The following is a 21,273-nucleotide window of genomic DNA, read 5'->3' on the forward strand; positions in this document are numbered from 1 at the left end:
TTTTATTTTTAACATTTTATAGATTGGAATATTTTTTACATTTGAGTTTTTCCTTAAACCTATTTTTTCAAATTTAAATGTTTTTTATAAATATACACATTTTTAAAATTTTAGCATTTTTTGAATCTTACCAAAAAAGAAATAGAAAACAGAGACAAATAAGAAAATAAAAATTGAAGACAGAGAAAAACAAAAGGAAAAGCCTAACGCCTAACCGGGGCAGCCCACACCACGTGCGTGGGTGTGCGGCGTGGTGCAAGCGCCGGCCCGTGCGGCATATAGGAATTGCCACGAAAACTATCTCGCTTGTTTTTCCTGGAGCTCCATTGTCTTCGGATCGAGACTAGCTACAGGATCATGTCAAAAAAGAGGCTAGCTAGAGGACTATGGTGACCACCCAAGCCGCTCCTAGTCCCCGTGGCAGAGACTCGCATTGTGGCGGTGTTCTCACTCTCATGGTGGATCTAGCACCTACGTGTGCACGTCGTCATGGGCTCTGCTGCAGCACCATAGCTCGAGCGAGCGGCGGGCTTGTTGGTACACCGGCGTCATGGAGATACGCCATGGCACTCTCTGTATGTATCGCAATTGGGTTCATCCATTGGAGCTCCAAATGGGGAAATTTTGACGTTTTAGTTGCAGATTTTGGTGATTTAAGGGCGGAGCGACTGCACGATTGAGGGGGGGGGGGGGGGCAGAGAAGCGAAGTATTCGGAGGCCACATGAGAGAAGAAGGATGGTTCGGGATTATTCGGTTGAGGGGCGGCTGCACTTTGAGAGGATCCTCGTGAGGGTTGCTGATTTAGAGTTGTATCTATCAAACCACAAAGCAATTTCATCGATGAAGAGTTCGATGACCTGATATTCCATGCTCGGGTGGCGTGTAGCCTTGAAGGGCTCGATTCCCTTCTCTCTTAAAGCATAACGACGCTGAGCTCTATGATGTTACTATGAAGAGAATGCAAATTTATACAAGTCAAAAGCATGACATTTCATACGACCGTAAGAGTCGGGAGTTTCAATCACGTCCCATCAAATTAACACATAATTCATAAAATGTCTACTCGCAACACAAATTTCTTTTGTAAGTCATTCAAAACCATGTAGATATAGTAAATATTTGTAAATTGCCAAGGGTTAATAATGCACTACACATTTAACCGTCCATCGAGCTCACAAACATCATAAGCCTCAAGGGCTACAATTTGAAATTTGGTGTAGTAAGTATTCTGTTAACATAAAAGGCACCCGAATAATTGGATGTCACAATTATTAGAGCTAGAACTTATCTAAATACTTCACCTCTTTAAGGCAATTTCTGCCAAGACGGATTAGCAAGAAATGTATCTTCCATTTGGGACATGAGTTTTTTAAATAAAAATGCACGGACAACAAAATTCATAATAAACAACAAATCCGAGCATCAAGGGTGATCAACTTGTCGTCGGCATTGCCACAAAGTGAGTTAGAGAATACTTGCCATCTGCAACAAGCAGAACTTGAGCATGCGATCACAGCTTTAGAAATCTGCCATCCACATGTGGCTCTCCACTGCCCTCTCATGCCCGTCTCCACTTCCATGCCACTCCACTAGCGGGGACTCCAGTGTTGGCTTCACGTGAACAACTTACAGCTGGCGGCGCCCATTTCCGCATTGCCCATCCTACGCATCTTTCTCTTGAGGCCCTCGTACCACTAGGGAATTCGCATACGCTAGAGGGGTCCACAAGTTGCCAGAACAAATATGTCATTGTCGTGTTTTACCCCTAGGGCAGAGGCTATTGTAACCAAAAGTCATGACCCCCACATAAAAAATAAATATGATATTACAACAAAAACGTCATGATACGTCTCCAACGTATTTATAATTTCTGATGTTCCATGCTAGTTTTATGACAATACCTACATGTTTTGCTCACACTTTATAATGATTTCATGCATTTTCCGGAACTAACCTATTAACAAGATGCCGAAGTGCCAGTTCGTGTTTTCTGTTGTTTTTGGTTCTAGAAAGGCTGTTCGGGCAATATTCTCGGAATTCGACGAAACAAAGGCCAAATATCTTATTTTCCCCGGAAGGTTCCAGAACACCGAAGGAGAGTCGGAGGCGGGCAGCAGGGGGCCCACACCATATGGCGGCGCGGGTGGCCCCCTGGCCGCGCCAGCCTATGGGGAGGGAGCCCCGTGGCCCCTCCGACTCTGCCTCTTCGCATATAAAGTCCCTCGCGACCTAAAAACCCGATACGAATTGACGAAACTCCAGAAAGACTCCAGGGGCGCCGCCGCCATCGCGAAACTCCAATTCGGGGGACAGAATCTCTGTTCCGGCACGCCACCGGGACGGGGAAGTGCCCCCGGAAGCCATCTCCATCGACGCCACCGCCTCCATCATGCTCCATGAGTAGTTCCCCCATGGACTACGAGTTCTAGCAGTAGCTAGTTGGTACTCTCTCTCCCATGTACTTCAATACAATGATCTCATGAGATGCCTTACATGATTGAGATCCATCTGATGTAATCGGTGTTGTGTTTGTTGGGATCCGATGAATTGTTACATTATGATCAGTCTATCTATATAAGTTTGTGAAGTTATTGTTGCTGCAATCTTGTTGTGTTTAATGCTTGTCACTAGTGCACGAGTGGCATGATCTTAGATTTAAGCTCTATACTTATTGCTTAGATTGTATCTACAAATTGTTTGCACATATTGCTGTCCGGAACCCGAGGCCTCAAAGTGATAGAAATTGGGACAACCGGAGGGGAAGGCTGTGGTATGAGGGTCACATGTTTTCACCAAGTGTTAATGCTTTGCTCCGGTGCTCTATTAAAAGGAGTACCTTAATTGCCAGTAGATTCCCTTGAGGCCCGGCTGCCACCGGCTGGTAGGACAAAAGATGTTATGCAAGTTTCTCATTGCGAGCACGTATGACTATATATGGAAAACATGCCTACATGATTAATAAATTGATGTTTTGTCTTAATACTATTTCAATCCTATCAATTGCCCAACTGTAATTTGTTCACCCAACACTTGTCACTTGTTATTGGAGAGTTACCACTAGTGTAGATAGCTGGGAACCCCGGTCCATCTTTCATCATCATATACTCGTTCTATATGTCATTGGAAGTAGTATCAACTATTTTCTGGTGCCATTGCCTCTGTGTTACTCCTACTGCTGCTGTATTACTGTTACTATTGCTCTCATATTACTGCTGCTTTCACATCACCCCTGTTACTAGTGCTTTTCCAGGTGCAGCTGAATTGACAACTCAGTTGTTAAGGCTTATAAGTATTCTTTACCTCCCCTTGTGTCGAGTCAATAAATTTGGGTTTTACTTCCCTCGAAGACTGTTGCGATCCCCTATACTTGCGGGTTATCAAGACTATTTTCTGGCGCCGTTGCCGGGGAGGCATAGCTCTACTCATAAGTTCACCTGGGGAGTAACTCTACCTCTCTCTCTGTTTTTATTTTATTTTATTTTGTTTTGCTTAGTTTACTTTTGTCTAGTTTATTTGTGCTTAGTTTATTTCTGTCTAGTATTATTTTACTTAGTTTACTTTTGCTTAGTTTCTGTTTGTCTTGTTTTATTTTTCTTATATACCCAAAAATCCATAAAAATTTGAAAATCGAAAAATTAAAAATTGTTGTTATGGGAGAACCCACAATCTATTTGGAGCTTATTGAAATATATATGAATTATAGAGAATCAAGAACGGGTAAAGTCATGAGTGCTGTGATAGAAAAATTGAATACAATTGCTAAAATCTTGCTTAAACGCCATGATATAAACTGTTGCTCTCAACAGGATACTAAACATCTGAAATTCCAATGTGGCTTTAGTGAAGAAGTTTTAATTAAGAACTATAATTGGAATAACTATATTCATTTTGGGTTCGAAGAAGTAGAACAATTTGTCTTATTTATGGGAGCTTCTGAGATCGAATCCTTCATCTCTAAAAATTATGAAACTTGTGCTGTTTGTAAGGACCTTAAAGATTATGTGTCTTCCATCCTTAATTTTTGCATAGAAAGTTACAGCGATAATCCTTATATCATTGATTATAAAGAGAGACTCATTAATGCACAAGAATGCACTCGCAATTCGTAGGAACCTGTGGAAGAAGAAATTGATGAACCCAAAAGCTCACTGGATGAAAAAGAGGAGGAAATTGATGAACCCGAAAGCTCATTGGATGAAAAAGAGAAGGAGAGTGATGACCAAAAGGAGGAAGAATGGATTAGCTACCCATGCCAACCTTCTAATGAGAGTAACTCTTTATCTCTTACACTATTTGATTGTCCTCCATGCTTACCAAAGGAGGATGAATGTTATGTTCCTGTGGATTCTCTTGAAATACTACCTATGAGTAAAACTTGTGAGAATAATTATGCTACTGTTATCTATGATAATCCATGCTACTTTGATAAATCTTATGATAATGCTTTGTTTGTGCCTGATGTCGAAATGCATGGTACTAAAGAGTTTTGCTTGGCAAATGTTTATGATAAAGCTTTAGATGATGGTCATGTGTTATTGGATAATATTAATTGTACTATTAATGAAAATGGGATTGGAGAAGTCTTGACTTTATCTAGGAGTCCCATATCTCTTGAGATTGATCAATCATCTTGTTATATTATTGATAAAAGTGGGTTTGAAAGTTTTAATCCCACTATTTTTGATCTTGATAAAAATTATGTGTTTGTGGATCATGAAAAGCATGCTTCGTGTGATAGTTATATTGTTGAGTTTGTTCATGATGCTACTGAAAATTATTATGAGAGAGGAAAATATGGTTGTAGAAATTTGCATGGTACTAAAACACCTCTCTACATGCTGAAATTTTTGAAGTTACTCTTGTTTTATCTTCCAATGCTTGTCACTTTGTTCTTCATGAATTTATTTGTGTACAAGATTCCTATGCATAGGAAGTGGGTTAGACTTAAATGTGTTTTGAACTTGCTTTTTGATGCTCTCCTTTGCTTCAACTCTTATTTCTTGCGAGTGCATCATTAAAATTGCTGAGCCCATCTTAATGGCTATAAAGAAAGCACTTCTTGGGAGATAACCCATGTTTTTATTTTGCTACTGTTTTGTTGTGTCTTGGAAGTTGTTACTACTGTAGCAACCTCTCCTTATCTTTATTTTATTGCAATGTTGTGCCAAGTAAAGTCTCTAATAGAAGGTTGATATTAGATTTGGATTTCTGCGCAGAAACAGATTTCTATCTGTCACGAATTCGAGTAGCTCTCTCTGTAGGAAACTCAGAAAAGTCTACCAATTTTCATGCATGTTCCTCAGATATGTGCGCAACTTTCATTAGTTTTGAGTTTTCTGATTTGAGCAACGGAAGTACCTCTTTAAAATTCGTCTTTACTGGCTGTTCTGTTTTGATAGATTCTGTCTCTGTTTTTTGCATTGTCTCTTATGGACTTTAAGCAAGGCTTTCTAGATGTGGAGAGCTGTAGCTAATGTTTTATTGAGTTCTTGCAATGTGTCACTACAGGACTAAAGTGGATTAAAGTTTTTTGAGTATTAACCCCTCTAATGAAGTTTATGAGAAGTTTGGTGTGAAGGAAGTTTTCAAGGGTCAAGAGAGGAGGATGATATATGATCAAGAAGAGTGAAAAGTCAAAGCTTGGGGATGCCCCCGTGGTTCATCCCTGCATATTTCAAGAAGACTCAAGCGTCTAAGCTTGGGGATGCCCAAGGCATCACCTTCTTCATCAACAACTTATCAGGTCACTTCTATTGAAACTATATCTTTATTCGGTCACATCTTATGTGGTTTACTTGGAGCGTCTGTGTGCTTTTATTTTTGTTTGAGTTTGAATAAGATCGGATCCTAGCAATCCTTGTGTGGGAGAGAGACACGCTCCGCTTTTTCATATGAACACTGGTGTTCTTCGTTTTACTTTTAATGTTCATGACAAAAGTTGGAAGCTACTGCACTTATTGCTATTTGGTTGGAAACAGAAAATGCTTCATATTGTCTTGAATAATTTGATACTTGGCAATTGTTTTGAGCTCTCAAGTAGATCAAGTTTAAGCTCTTGCACCATGTAGTTTGAACCTATTAGTGGAGAACTACCGTAGAGCTTGTTGAAATTGGTTTGCATGATTGGTCTCTCTGAGGTCTAGATATTTTCTGGTAAAAGTGTTTGAGCAACAAGGAAGACAGTGCAGAGTCTTATAATGCTTGCAATATGTTCTTATGTAAGTTTTGCTGTACCGGTTCATACTTGTGTTTGCTTCAAACAACCTTGCTAGCCAAAGACTTGTACTGAGAGGAAATGCTTCTCGTGCATCCAATACCTTGAGCCAAAACCTATGCCATGTGTGTCCACCATAACTACCTACTATGTGGTATTTCTCTGCCATTCCAAGTAAATACTTCATGTGCTACCTTTAAAAAAATCAAAAGTTATCATATCTTATTTGTGTCAATGTTTTATAGCTCATGAGGAAGTATGTGGTGTTTAATCTTTCAATCTTGTTGGGCAGATTTTCACCAATGGACTAGTGGCTTCATCCGCTTATCCAATAATTTTGCAAAAAGAGCTGGCAACGGGGTTCCCAGCCCCAATTAATCAACTTTCATTAATAATTCTCTTCACATGTTTTGCCCTGATTCATCAGTAAGCAACTTAATTTTGCAAATAGACACTCCTTCATGGTATGTGAATGTTGGAAGGCACCCGAGGATTCGGTTAGCCATGGCTTGTGTAAGCAAAAGGTTGGGAGGAGTGTCATCCATAAATAAAAACTAAAATACATGTGTAAACAAAAGAGAAGAGGGATGATCTACCTTGCTGGTAGAGATAACGTCCTTCATGGGAGCCGCTCTTTGAAAGTCTGTTTGATGAGGGGGTTAGAGTGCCCACTACCATTCGTTGACAACAACAAACACCTCTCAAAACTTTACTTTTATGCTCTCTATATCATTTCAAAACTTAAAAAGCTCTAGCACATGATTTAATCCCTGCTTCCCTCTGCGAAGGGCCTTTCTTTTACTTTATGTTGAGTCAGTTTACCTACTTCCTTCCATCTTAGAAGCAAACACTTGTGTCAACTGTGCATTGATTCTTACATACTTGCTTATTTGCATTCATCATATTACGTTGTGTTGACAATTATCCATGAGATATGTAAGTTGAAAGTTGAAAGCAATTGCTAAAACTTAAATCTTCCTTTGTGTTATTTCAATGCCTTTACTTTGAATTTATTGCTTTATGAGTTAACTCTTATGCAAGACTTTTTGATGCTTGTCTTGAAAGTACTATTCATGAAAAGTTTTGCTATATGTTATCTATTTGTTAAGCAAACTATAGATCGTTGCCTTGATTCACTTCATTCATCTCATATGCTTTACAATAATATGATCAAGGTTATGTAAGTAGCATGTCACTACAGAAATTATTCTTTTTATCGTTTACCTACTCGAGGGCGAGTAGGAACTAAGCTTGGGGATGCTTGATACGTCTCCAACGTATCTATAATTTCTGATGTTCCATGCTAGTTTTATGACAATACCTACATGTTTTGCTCACACTTTATAATGATTTCATGCATTTTTCGAAACTAACCTATTAACAAGATGCCAAAGTGCCAGTTCCTGTTTTCTGTTGTTTTTGGTTCCAGAAAGGCTGTTCGGGCAATATTCTCGGAATTCGACGAAACAAAGGCCAAATATCTTATTTTCCCCGGAAGGTTCCAGAACACCGAAGGAGAGTCGGAGGCGTGCAGCAGGGGGGCCACACCATATGGCGGCGCGGGTGGCCCCTGGCGGCGCCAGCCTATGGGGAGGGAGCCCCGTGGCCCCTCCGACTCCGCCTCTTCGCCTATAAAGTCCCTCGCGACCTAAAAACCCGATACGAATTGACGAAACTCCAGAAAGACTCCAGGGGCGCCGCCGCCATCGCGAAACTCTAATTCGGGGGACAGAATCTCTGTTCCGGCACGCCGCCGGGACGGGGAAGTGCCCCCGGAATCCATCTCCATCGATGCCACCGCCTCCATCATGCTCCGTGAGTAGTTCCCCCATGGACTACGGGTTCTAGCAGTAGCTAGTTGGTACTCTCTCTCCCATGTACTTCAATACAATGATCTCATGAGTTGCCTTACATGATTGAGATCCATCTGATGTAATCGGTGTTGTGTTTGTTGGGATCCGATGAATTGTTACATTATGATCAGTCTATCTATATAAGTTTGTGAAGTTATTGTTGCTGCAATCTTGTTGTGTTTAATGCTTGTCACTAGTGCACGAGTGGCATGATCTTAGATTTAAGCTCTATACTTATTGCTTAGATTGTATCTACAAGTTGTTTGCACATATTGCTGTCCGGAACCCGTGGCCCCAAAGTGACAGAAATTGGGACAACCGGAGGGGAAGGCTGTGGTATGAGGGTCACATGTTTTCACCAAGTGTTAATGCTTTTCTCCGGTGCTCTATTAAAAGGAGTACCTTAATTGCCAGTAGATTCCCTTGAGGCCCGGCTGCCACCGGCTGGTAGGACAAAAGATATTATGCAAGTTTCTCATTGCGAGCACGTATGACTATATATGGAAAACATGCCTACATGATTAATAAATTGATGTTATGTCTTAATGCTATTTCAATCCTATCAATTGCCCAACTGTAATTTGTTCACCCAACACTTGTCACTTGTTATTGGAGAGTTACCACTAGTGTAGATAGCTGGGAACCCTGGTCCATCTTTCATCATCATATACTCGTTCTATATGTCATTGGAAGTAGTATCAACTATTTTCTGGTGCCATTACCTCTGTGTTACTCCTACTGCTGTTGTGTTACTGTTACTATTACTCTCATATTACTGCTGCTTTCACATCACCCATGTTACTAGTGCTTTTCCAGGTGCAGCTGAATTGACAACTCAGTTGTTAAGGCTTATAAGTATTCTTTACCTTCCCTTGTGTCGAATCAATAAATTTGGGTTTTAGTTCCCTCGAAGACTGTTGCGATCCCCTATACTTGTGGGTTATCACGTCACAACATTTAAAAAATAATATTATGAAAAAAGTTGTTGAGCACCAATCTTTTTGCCGCAGACTGATTCGTACCAAAATTGCCATTTTTTATATTAGAATCACAAACTATTACAACATAAAGACATGTGTTTGTGGCAACAAAAAAGTAGTTGAGCAGAAATACTTTTGTTTCAGATTTATTTGCAACAAAATAAACACCAACTATCTCAACAAAAATCACAAAAGATTGCAACTAAAAAACATATGTTCGCAACATTTTAAAAAGAACGCAAATATCATTGAAAATTGGGGAAATAGACAACTTGTAGTAAATGCACATAAAAGCATACAACATGTGGGTTCTGATTTCACAACAAAAGTCATACGAATTTGTGACATTTTGAAATTTGTGCAATATTGAAAATCATGGGGAGACACAAACTTGTGGCAAACATCTTGTGTGTGCTTACGCTAAAAAACTCACACACAGTTATTACATAATAATTGAACGTTTACAAATTGAGAAAATCTCTAAAACATTTGGTTGAACCATCATTCACGATGGAACATAGCTCGTTGATTCGGCGTCATCGGCTGCGACTTTGACTCGTCGGAGCCTATTGGCGCTAGAGAAGGCAGGCCCGGAACCGTTCCCACCATTTCCCACGGCTCGAAACAGGTAGGGGACCTCCGATTTTAAAGCTCCATGTGACCATGGCCACGACTTCCATGGAGGAGAAAGGACAAGGGTAAAAGGTGACCTGTGGCGGAGGATCTCTAGCCTGCGTTAGGGATAAGCTTTAGCGCTGATGGGGGAGGAGTTCGAGCGAACCAGTAAAAAAGATCTTAGGAGGCTGGCTTAGAAGCACTTCACGCTTGGAGCTTAAGGAGAAAAGGGCTCGTCCATCAGTCGTCTGATTCAAAGTGTTTTCCCTTAATTTTGGTTTTGCTAGGCGAGCATCAGTTATGTGGCCAACTGTGGTGACCCTGCATACCACTGCATGTTGTAGTATGCCAGTCGTTGATATAACATTCACGAAGTACCAATCCGCAAATATTACATCCCTCAGAGTAGTACAACAGAACATAGCTAGTCAAAAATCATTCATACATTATTACAATCCATATATATACATCATCTCGGAGCTCCTCCTGGGTCCAAAGAGGTTTACTCCAGGGTTCGAGGTGAACCCAACTTAGCTTACAATATAAAAGTCTTAGCAGGTCATACATTTATTCTCCTCGAGCAGCTAAGTACTAAAGTGTTCGTACTGCTCGGTTACTGATGACCCACAAGTATAGGGGGTGTATCGTAGTATTTTCGATAAGTAAGAATGTCGATCCCAGCGAGGAGCAGAAGGTGTTGACAAGCAGTTTCGATGAAGGATTCCCTGTAAATGCTCACAGACAAGTATTCAGGGGGTTTTGATGTAACAGTTGAATAAAGTACGAGTAAGTAAAGTGCGAGAGTAACAATTGCAGCGAGTGGCCCAATCCTTTTTAGCACAAAGGACAAGCCGGGTTGTTTACTTATAATGACCAAACGTTCTCGAGGACACACAGGATTTTAGTCTAGTGCTTTCGCTACATATGGCTAAATAATCTTCATTGTTATGATAAGTGTTGTGTGGGTGAACCTATGCTAATGTACCGCCCTTCCTAGGACTAATACATACTTGTGATTATACCCCTTGCAAGCATCCGCAACTACAAGAAAGTAATTAAGAATAAATCTAACCACAGCCTTAAACTCTGAGATCCTGCTATCCCTCCTGCATCGATATACCAACGGGGGTTTAGGTTTCTGTCACCCCGGCAACCCCGCAATTGGCAAACGAGTACAAGATGCATTCCCCTAGGCCCATAAAGGTGAAGTGTCATGTAGTCGACGTTCACATGACACCACTAGAAGAATAACACCACAACTTAAATATCATACCATTGAATATTACTCAACCATAGTTCACTACTAACAGTTAGACTTCACCCATGTCCTCAAGAACTAAATGAACTACTCACGAGACATCATATGGAACATGATCAGAGGTGATATGATGATGAATAACAATCTGAACATAAACTTGGTTCAATGGTTTCACTCAATAGCATCAACAACAAGTAGAAATCGATACCGGGAGAGTTTCCCCTATCAAACAATCAAGATCAAACCCAAATTGCTACGGCGGTGACGGTGTCCAGCGGTGGAGACGGCGGTGATGATGGTGGAGATGATGATGATGGTGATGGAGATGATGTCCAGCTCGATGACGGTGACGATGGCGTCGATTTCCCCCTCCGGGAGGGAATTTCCCCGGCGGATTCCTGCCCGCTGGAGAGCTCTTTTCTCTCTGGTGTTCTCCGCCCCGCAGAGGCGGCTGTAACTCTTTGTGAGGTACCCCCTGTGGCTTAGGTCTTCGGGACGAAGGGTTTCGCGAAGAAAAGGAGGCGAAAGGGGCTGTGGGGCCCCCACACCACATGGTGGCGCGGCCAGGCCATGGGCCGCGCCGGCCTGTGGTCTGGCCCCACCTTGGGCCTTCTCAGCTCCTCCTTCTGGCTTCCTTCGTCATCTTGAAAAATAGGATTTTTGGTATAATTTCCTTCCACAGTTGATCTTTCGAAATATTGCGTTCTGACGGTGCTTTTTCCAGCAGAATCCTGGCTCCGGTGCTTGATCCTCCAATAATGATGAAACATGCAAAATAGATGAAATAACATAAGTATTGTATCCAAATATGAAATATATCAATGAATAACAGAAAATTATGATATAAAATAGTGATGCAAATTGGACGTATCAACTCCCCCCAAGCTTAGACTTCGCTTGTCCCCAAGCGAAACTAAACTCAGTAAACAGGACCACATGTTTATGGAGTGAAGAGTCGATAAATAAAATACGGACAAGAAGCATCATATTCATTCACACAAGACATTATAGTAAACAACTTCCTCATATAACTCAACTTGAAACAAGTATAAGGTAATCACAAATAAAGGTGCATAAGAAATCATAGTTGGTGATGGCAAACTTCGTTCTTGGTCAGAGAACAATTAACAGATTATATTTATCTCATTGAGCAGCGCTCTCATGTTAAAGTTTATAAGGCACAACTTGCATACTCAATCATAATAGTCTCCTCATAATCATAGATAACTTGCAAAGTTATATTCATTCAGATAAAACTTGAACTAAACAAAGAAGAATAAAAGACATGATGAAACAAATCACAATATAATGGTTTGATCACAACTACTCAAATGCTTGCTTGAGATGGAGGGAAATAGGTTTACTGACTCAACATAAAGTAAAAGACAGGCCCTTCGCAGAGGGGAGCAGGGATTAAATCATGTGCTAGAGCTTTTTCGGTTTTGAAATCATATAAAGAGAATAAAAGTAACATTTTGAGAGGTGTTTGTTGTTGTCAACGACTGGTAGTGGGTACTCTAACCCCCTTGCCAGACAACCTTCAAAGAGCGGCTCCCATATTATTTTCATTTTATGTGGCACTCCTTCCAACCTTTCTTTCACAAACCATGGCTAACCGAATCCTCGGGTGCCTGCCAACAATCTCATACCATGAAGGAGTGCCTTTTTATTTTAGTTTTATTATGATGATGACACTCCCCCCAACCTTTGCTTACACAAGCCATGGCTAACCGAATCCTTCGGGTGCCATCCATCAATCACATACCATGGAGGAGTGTCTATTTAGTTTAATTAATTTGGGACTGGGAATCCCATTGCCAGCTCTTTTTGCAAAATTATTGGATAAGCGGATGAAGCCACTAGTCCATTGGTGAAAGTTGCCCAACAAGATTGAAAGATAAAACACCACATACTTCCTCATGAGCTATGAAACATTGACACAAATAAGAGATAACAAGTTTTGAATTGTTTAAAGGTAGCACGCGAAGTATTTACTTGGAATGGCGGAAAATACCATGTAGTAGGTAGGTATGGTGGACACAAATGACATAGGTTTGGGCTAAGGTTTGGATGCACGAGAAGTATTCCCTCTTGATGGCGTGTAACTCACACGTTCGTTGGGAACCCCAAGAGGAAGGTATGATGCGCACAGCAGCAAGTTTTCCCTCAGAAAGAAACCAAGGTTTATCGAACCAGGAGGAGCCAAGAAGCACGTTGAAGGTTGATGGCGGCGGGATGTAGTGCGGCGCAACACCAGAGATTCCGGCGCCAACGTGGAACCTGCACAACACAACCAAAGTACTTTGCCCCAACGAAACAGTGAGGTTGTCAATCTCACCGGCTTGCTGTAACAAAGGATTAACCGTATTGTGTGGAAGATGATTGTTTGCAGAAAACAGTAGAACAAGTATTGCAGTAGATTGTATTTCAGTAAAGAGAATTGGACCGGGGTCCACAGTTCACTAGAGGTGTCTCTCCCATAAGACGAACAGCATGTTGGGTGAACAAATTACAGTTGGGCAATTGACAAATAAAGAGAGCATGACCATGCACATACATATCATGATGAGTATAGTGAGATTTAATTGGGCATTACGACAAAGTACATAGACCGTCATCCAACTGCATCTATGCCTAAAAAGTCCACCTTCAGGTTATCATCCGAACCCCCTCCAGTATTAAGTTGCAAAGCAACAGACAATTGCATTAAGTATGGTGCGTAATGTAATCAACAACTACATCCTTAGACATAGCATCAATGTTTTATCCCTAGTGGCAACAGCACAACACAACCTTAGAACTTTACATCCTTTGTCCCAGGTGTCAATGCAGGCATGAACCCAATATCGAGCATAAATACTCCCTCTTGGAGTTACAAGCATCTACTTGGCCAGAGCATCTACTAGTAACGGAGAGCATGCAAGATCATAAACAACACATAGATATAACTTTGATAATCAACATAACAAGTATTCTCTATTCATCGGATCCCAACAAACGCAACATATAGAATTACAGATAGATGATCTTGATCATGTTAGGCAGCTCACAAGATCCGACAATGATAGCACAATGGGGAGAAGACAACCATCTAGCTACTGCTATGGACCCATAGTCCAGGGGTAGACTACTCACACATCACACCGGAGGCGACCATGGCGGCGTAGAGTCCTCCGGGAGATGATTCCCCTCTCCGGCGGGTGCCGGAGGCGATCTCTGGATCCCCGAGATGGGATCGGCGGCGGCGGTGTCTCTGGAAGGTTTTCCGTATCGTGGTTCTCGTGCGGGTTTCGTCACGGAGACTTTTTATAGGCGAAAGGGCAGGTCAAGAGGCGGCACGGGGCCCCACACCACGGCCGGCGCGGCCAAGGGGGGCCGCGCCGCCCTATAGTGTGGCCCCTCCGTGGCCCCTCTTCGTCTCTCCTTCGGACTTACGAAGCTTCGTGAGAAAATAGGCCTTGGGCTTTGATTTGGTCCAAGTACGAGAATATTTCCTTACTAGGATTTACGAAACCAAAAACAGCAGAAAACAAAGAATCGGCACTTCGGCATCTTGTTAATAGGTTAGTTCCGAGAAAATGCACGAATATGACATAAAGTGTGCATAAAACATGTAGATAACATCAATAATGTGGCATGGAACATAAGAAATTATCGATACGTCGGAGACGTATCAGCATCCCCAAGCTTAGTTCTGCTCGTCCCGAGCAGGTAAAACGATAACACAGATAATTTATGGAGTGACATGCCATCATAATCTTGATCATACTATTTGTAAAGCATATGTAGTGAATGCAGCGATCAAAACAATGTATATGACATGAGTAAACAAGTGAATCATATAGCAAAGACTTTTCATGAATAGCACTTCAAGACAAGCATCAATAAGTCTTGCATAAGAGTTAACTCATAAAGCAATAATTCAAAGTAAAGGTATTGAAGCAACACAAAAGAAGATTAAGTTTCAGCGGTTGCTTTCAACTTGTAACATGTATATCTCATGGATATTGTCAACATAGAGTAATATAATAAGTGCAATAAGCAAGTATGTAGGAATCAATGCACAGTTCACACAAGTGTTTGCTTCTTGAGGTGGAGAGAAATAGGTGAACTGACTCAACATTGAAAGTAAAAGAATGGTCCTCATAGAGGAAAAGCATCGATTGCTATATTTGTGCTAGAGCTTTGATTTTGAAAACATAAAGAGAGCATAAAAATAAAGTTTTGAGAGGTGTATGTTGTTGTCAACGAATGGTAGCGGGTACTCTAACCCCCTTGCCAGACAAACCTTCAAAGAGCGGCTCCCATTTTATTTTATTTTGGGTGGCACTCCTTCCAACCTTTCTTTCACAAACCATGGCTAACCGAATTCTCGGGTGCCTGCCAACAATCTCATACCATGAAGGAGTGCCTTTTTATTTTAGTTTTATTATGATGACACTCCTCCCAACCTTTGCTTACACAAGCCATGGCTAACCGAATCCTTCGGGTGCCGTCCAACAATCACATACCATGGAGGAGTGTCTATTTTTGTTAATTAATTTGGGACTGGGAATCCCATTGCCAGCTCTTTTTGCAAAATTATTGGATAAGCGGATGAAGCCACTAGTCCATTGGTGAAAGTTGCCCAACAAGATTGAAAGATAAACACCACATACTTCCTCATGAGCTATAAAACATTGACACAAATCAGAGGTGATAAATTTTGAATTGTTTAAAGGTAGCACTCAAGCAATTTACTTTGGAATGGCGGAAAATACCATGTAGTAGGTAGGTATGGTGGACACAAATGGCATAGTGGTTGGCTCAAGTATTTTGGATGCATGAGAAGTATTCCCTCTCGATACAAGGTTTAGGCTAGCAAGGCTTATTTGAAACAAACACAAGGATGAACCGGTGCAGCAAAACTCACATAAAAGACATATTGAAAACATTATAAGACTCTACACCGTCTTCCTTGTTGTTCAAACTCAATACTAGAAATTATCTAGACCTTAGAGAAACCAAATATGCAAACCAAATTTTAGCATGCTCTATGTATTTCTTCATTAATGGGTGCAAAGCATATGATGCAAGAGCTTAATCATGAGCACAACAATTGCCAAGTATCACATTACCCAAAACATTTATAGCAATTACTACATGTATCATTTTCCAATTCCAACCATATAACAATTTAACGAAGGAGAAACTTCGCCATGAATACTATGAGTAGAAACCAAGGACATACTTGTCCATATGCTACAGCGGAGCGTGTATCTCTCCCATAAAGTGAATGCTAGGATCCATTTTATTCAAACAAAACAAAAAACAAACCGACGCTCCAAGAAAAAGCACATAAGATGTGATGGAATAAAAATATAGTTTCAGGGAGGAACCTGATAATGTTGTCGATGAAGAAGGGGATGCCTTGGGCATCCCCAAGCTTAGACGCTTGAGTCTTCTTGATATATGCAGGGGTGAACCACCGGGTGCATCCCCAAGCTTAGAGCTTTCACTCTCCTTGATCATGTTGCATCATACTCCTCTCTTGATCCTTGAAAACTTCCTCCACACCAAACTCGAAAACAACTCATTAGAGGGTTAGTGCACAATATAAATTGACATATTCAGAGGTGACACAATCATTCTTAACACTTCTGGACATTGCATAATGCTACTGGACATTAGTGGATCAAAGAAATTCATCCAACATAGCGAAAGAGGCAATGCGAAATAAAAGGCAGAATCTGTCAAAACAGAACAGTTCGTATTGACGAATTTTAAAATGGCACCAGACTTGCTCAAATGAAAATGCTCAAATTGAATGAAAGTTGCGTACATATCTGAGGATCATGCACGTAAATTGGCTTAATTTTCTGAGTTACCTACAGGGAGGTGGACCCAGATTCGTGACAGCAAAGAAATCTGGAACTGTGCAGTAATCCAAATCTAGTACTTACTTTTCTATCAACGGCTTAACTTGGCACAACAAAACACAAAACTAAGATAAGGAGAGGTTGCTACAGTAGTAAACAACTTCCAAGACACAAAATAAAAACAAAGTACTGTAGGTAAAAACATGGGTTGTCTCCCATAAGCGCTTTTCTTTAACGCCTTTCAGCTAGGCGCAGAAAGTGTGTATCAAGTATTATCAAGAGATGGTGCATCGTTATCATGAGCTCCCCAATCCCTAGTGGTACTAAGGGCTTTGTCAATTTTAGGTCTATAATAATACTTCTTTGGTCTAGGCACTTTAGAGACATACATAAACTTTTGCTCCTTACCCACATAAGCTTTCTCCTTATATTTAAGAGAAGAAAATGTTGAACCCAAGGTTCCCATAGCTTTTTCAAGTTCATCAATCCTATTGATTTGATCATCATGGTCAGCATTAGTTCCTAGGACACTAATTCTTTCATCAATTCCTCCTAAGGATTTATCAAGTTCATCAGTTTTATCAAGTAATATTTCCAATTTAGCTTCAATACTTGGAAAAATTTTCTCTATGGTTTCCAATTTTTTCATAACATCTTCAAGAGAGATTTCAGTTTTAACTTTATCAACAGGGGGTATTCCAAATAAGCTCTCAATAATGCAACTAGCTTCTAATGCAGGAGTACTTAGGAAGTCACCTTTTGCGAGACTATCAAGAACATATCTATTCCAGCTAGATATACCAACATAAAAATTCCTGAGTAAAATAATGGTGGAGTGCTTCTTAGTGCATCTATTATGAGCATCGCTAATTCTATACCAAGCATCTCTCAAACATTCTCCCCCTCGTTGCTTAAACGTGCGAACTTCAACTTCAGGATTACTCATTTTAGTAGCAGTAAATAAAGCAAACTAGATAAAGTAAATGCAAGTAAACTAATTTTTTTGTGTTTTTGATATAGCAAACAAGATAACAAATAAAGTAAAACTAGCAACTAATTTTTTTGTATTTTGATTTAGTGCAGCAAACAAAGTAGTAAATAAAACTAAGCAAGACAAAAACAAAGTAAAGAGATTGAGAAGTGGAGACTCCCCTTGCAGCGTGTCTTGATCTCCCCAGCAACGGCGCCAGAAAATATGCTTGATGGCGTGTAACTCACACGTTCGTTGGGAACCCCAAGAGGAAGGTATGATGCGCACAGCAGCAAGTTTTCCCTCAGAAAGAAACCAAGGTTTATCGAACCAGGAGGAGCCAAGAAGCACGTTGAAGGTTGATGGCGGCGGGATGTAGTGCAGCGCAACACCAGAGATTCCGGCGCCAACGTGGAACCTGCACAACACAACCAAAGTACTTTGCCCCAACGAAACAGTGAGGTTGTCAATCTCACCGGCTTGCTGTAACAAAGGATTAACCGTATTGTGTGGAAGATGATTGTTTGCAGAAAACAGTAGAACAAGTATTGCAGTAGATTGTATTTCAGTAAAGAGAATTGGACCGGGGTCCACAGTTCACTAGAGGTGTCTCTCCCATAAGACGAACAGCATGTTGGGTGAACAAATTACAGTTGGGCAATTGACAAATAAAGAGAGCATGACCATGCACATACATATCATGATGAGTATAGTGAGATTTAATTGGGCATTACGACAAAGTACATAGACCGTCATCCAACTGCATCTATGCCTAAAAAGTCCACCTTCAGGTTATCATCCGAACCCCCTCCAGTATTAAGTTGCAAAGCAACAGACAATTGCATTAAGTATGGTGCGTAATGTAATCAACAACTACATCCTTAGACATAGCATCAATGTTTTATCCCTAGTGGCAACAGCACAACACAACCTTAGAACTTTCACATCCTTTGTCCCGGTGTCAATGCGGGCATGAACCCACTATCGAGCATAAATACTCCCTCTTGGAGTTACAAGCATCTACTTGGCCAGAGCATCTACTAGTAACGGAGAGCATGCAAGATCATAAACAACACATAGATATAACTTTGATAATCAACATAACAAGTATTCTCTATTCATCGGATCCCAACAAACGCAACATATAGAATTACAGATAGATGATCTTGATCATGTTAGGCAGCTCACAAGATCCGACAATGATAGCACAATGGGGAGAAGACAACCATCTAGCTACTGCTATGGACCCATAGTCCAGGGGTAGACTACTCACACATCACACCGGAGGCAACCATGGCGGCGTAGAGTCCTCCGGGAGATGATTCCCCTCTCGGCGGGGGTGCCGGAGGCGATCTCTGGATCCCCGAGATGGGATCGGCGGCGGCGGCGTCTCCGGAAGGTTTTCCGTATCGTGGTTCTCGATGCGGGGTGTCGTCACGGAGACTTTTTATAGGCGAAAGGGCAGGTCAAGAGGCGGCTCGGGGGCCCCACACCACAGGCCGGCGCGGCCAAGGGGGGGCCGCGCCGCCCTATAGTGTGGCCCCTCCGTGGCCCCTCTTCGTCTCTCCTTCGGACTTCTGGAAGCTTCGTGAGAAAATAGGCCCCTGGGCTTTGATTTCGTCCAATTCCGAGAATATTTCCTTACTAGGATTTCTGAAACCAAAAACAGCAGAAAACAAAGAATCGGCACTTGGCATCTTGTTAATAGGTTAGTTCCAGAAAATGCACGAATATGACATAAAGTGTGCATAAAACATGTAGATAACATCAATAATGTGGCATGGAACATAAGAAATTATCGATACGTCGGAGACGTATCACCTCTCAGTACAGGTTTTTGGCTAGCAAGGTTAATTAGCAAGCATAAGAGTTGAGGGAAACAAACAAATATACATGTGATAGAAACAATCATGTATCTTCCGTGTAAGCACAAACAATTTTAACTTCAGAATAATAAGCTATGAGCTAACAAGAAAGAAAGACAATGAAACAACTACATGTATTTCTCTTTTCTACTTAAACCTCAAAGTGTTGTTGCTATTGACCAATGCTAAGTTTGCCAAAACCAAATAGATTTATTCAATGCTCCCAAAGTGATACCAATACTAATGACAAGATAAATCATATAATAGAGAAAAACAGTAATAGAGAAAAACAGTAGGAGCCTTTCCTACTGTTAGAGCTTTCAAAAAAAAAATCATATAATAGAGATTGCAAACTAAAATAAGATGTGCAAAATGTAAATGATAAGACTTCTCATTAATATTCCATAACGATAACTCACACCAAGGGATACATAGACAACCAACTAAAGGAGAGATACTTCCAAACTGCAACCCATCTTATATGATAACTTCCCTACTCATGATATGACACTACTTGACAGTAAAAAGTAAAAGATAGTGATGATGTGATACCGCGGCACTCCCCCAAGCTTGGAACAAACCAAGGGGATGCCAATACCGATGATGAGTTACTCCTTCGGCGATGGTGGTGATGAACTCCCGTCATCAAACTTCCAAGGAAGAGGCTCTCCATCAAGAAACGACATCTTGGTCTCGGGAATCCTGAAACTAGCAGCACGGCTTATGTATTTAAACCTGTTTTCATACTCACAGTTCTGATTCTGAACGTCATAGAGTTGTGCTTGGAGCTTGTTGGTGGTGTCGTGAAGTGAGAGGATGTCGCCCCAAAGCTTTGCAGTTTCCTTCTCATGTTCAGCAATGAGTTCAGACACAATCCTGTGGAAGATATCCACCTCACGCTCAACCATCTTCTTGTATTTGAAAACCTCTTGTTCTAGCTTCTCCATCCTGTCTTCCAAGTTTCCTTCTCCTTTAGGACCCTGGACATCCTTGATCTGCAGTTCTCCTTCAACGAGCGGCAACTCCTTGGGGTGCATCCTCAGCTCCTCCATGTACAAGTTGCCAACATCCTTGCAGGAGCTGTCCTTCGGAGTTTCCGACGAAGACATGATGGCTCTAGATCCGAAGCAAATCCTGGCAGAAACAGCTCGAAACAAAACACGTCGAGAAAACGATATACGGGCCTCCAGGGGTCCGGGGGATTATATAGCAAATATTTTCACGACAAAAGGAAAGTACCAGATCGAACTAGAATCGGAAAGGGGCGACGAGGCAGCCAAACCATAGGTCGGCGCGGGCCCAGGTCAGGCCGCGCCGGCCTATGGTGGCACGCCCTCGTGCGTCTTTTCCACTCCGTTTCGATCTCGTAATTTTTCATATTTTCCAAAAACAGCAAAAATATTGTTCGGAAAGTAAATTGCGTACTTTTCATTACCAGTACTGTTACCTATTCAAAGTCGGGTTCTGGCGGCCTGTCAATTTGCCCTTTGATGAAAGCCTCCGGTGTTTCCACTCGAATAATATCAACATCAACATTATAGGAATCACCCGAGATATAATGCTTGAGTCTTTGTCCATTCACCACTTGCGTGGCATTGCCTTGGAGAGAGATAATTTTGATTGCTCCTGAACGATACACCTCCTCGACAACATATGGTC

Source organism: Lolium perenne, chromosome 6 (genome assembly GCF_019359855.2).
Source record: "Lolium perenne isolate Kyuss_39 chromosome 6, Kyuss_2.0, whole genome shotgun sequence".
NCBI lineage: Eukaryota > Viridiplantae > Streptophyta > Magnoliopsida > Poales > Poaceae > Lolium > Lolium perenne.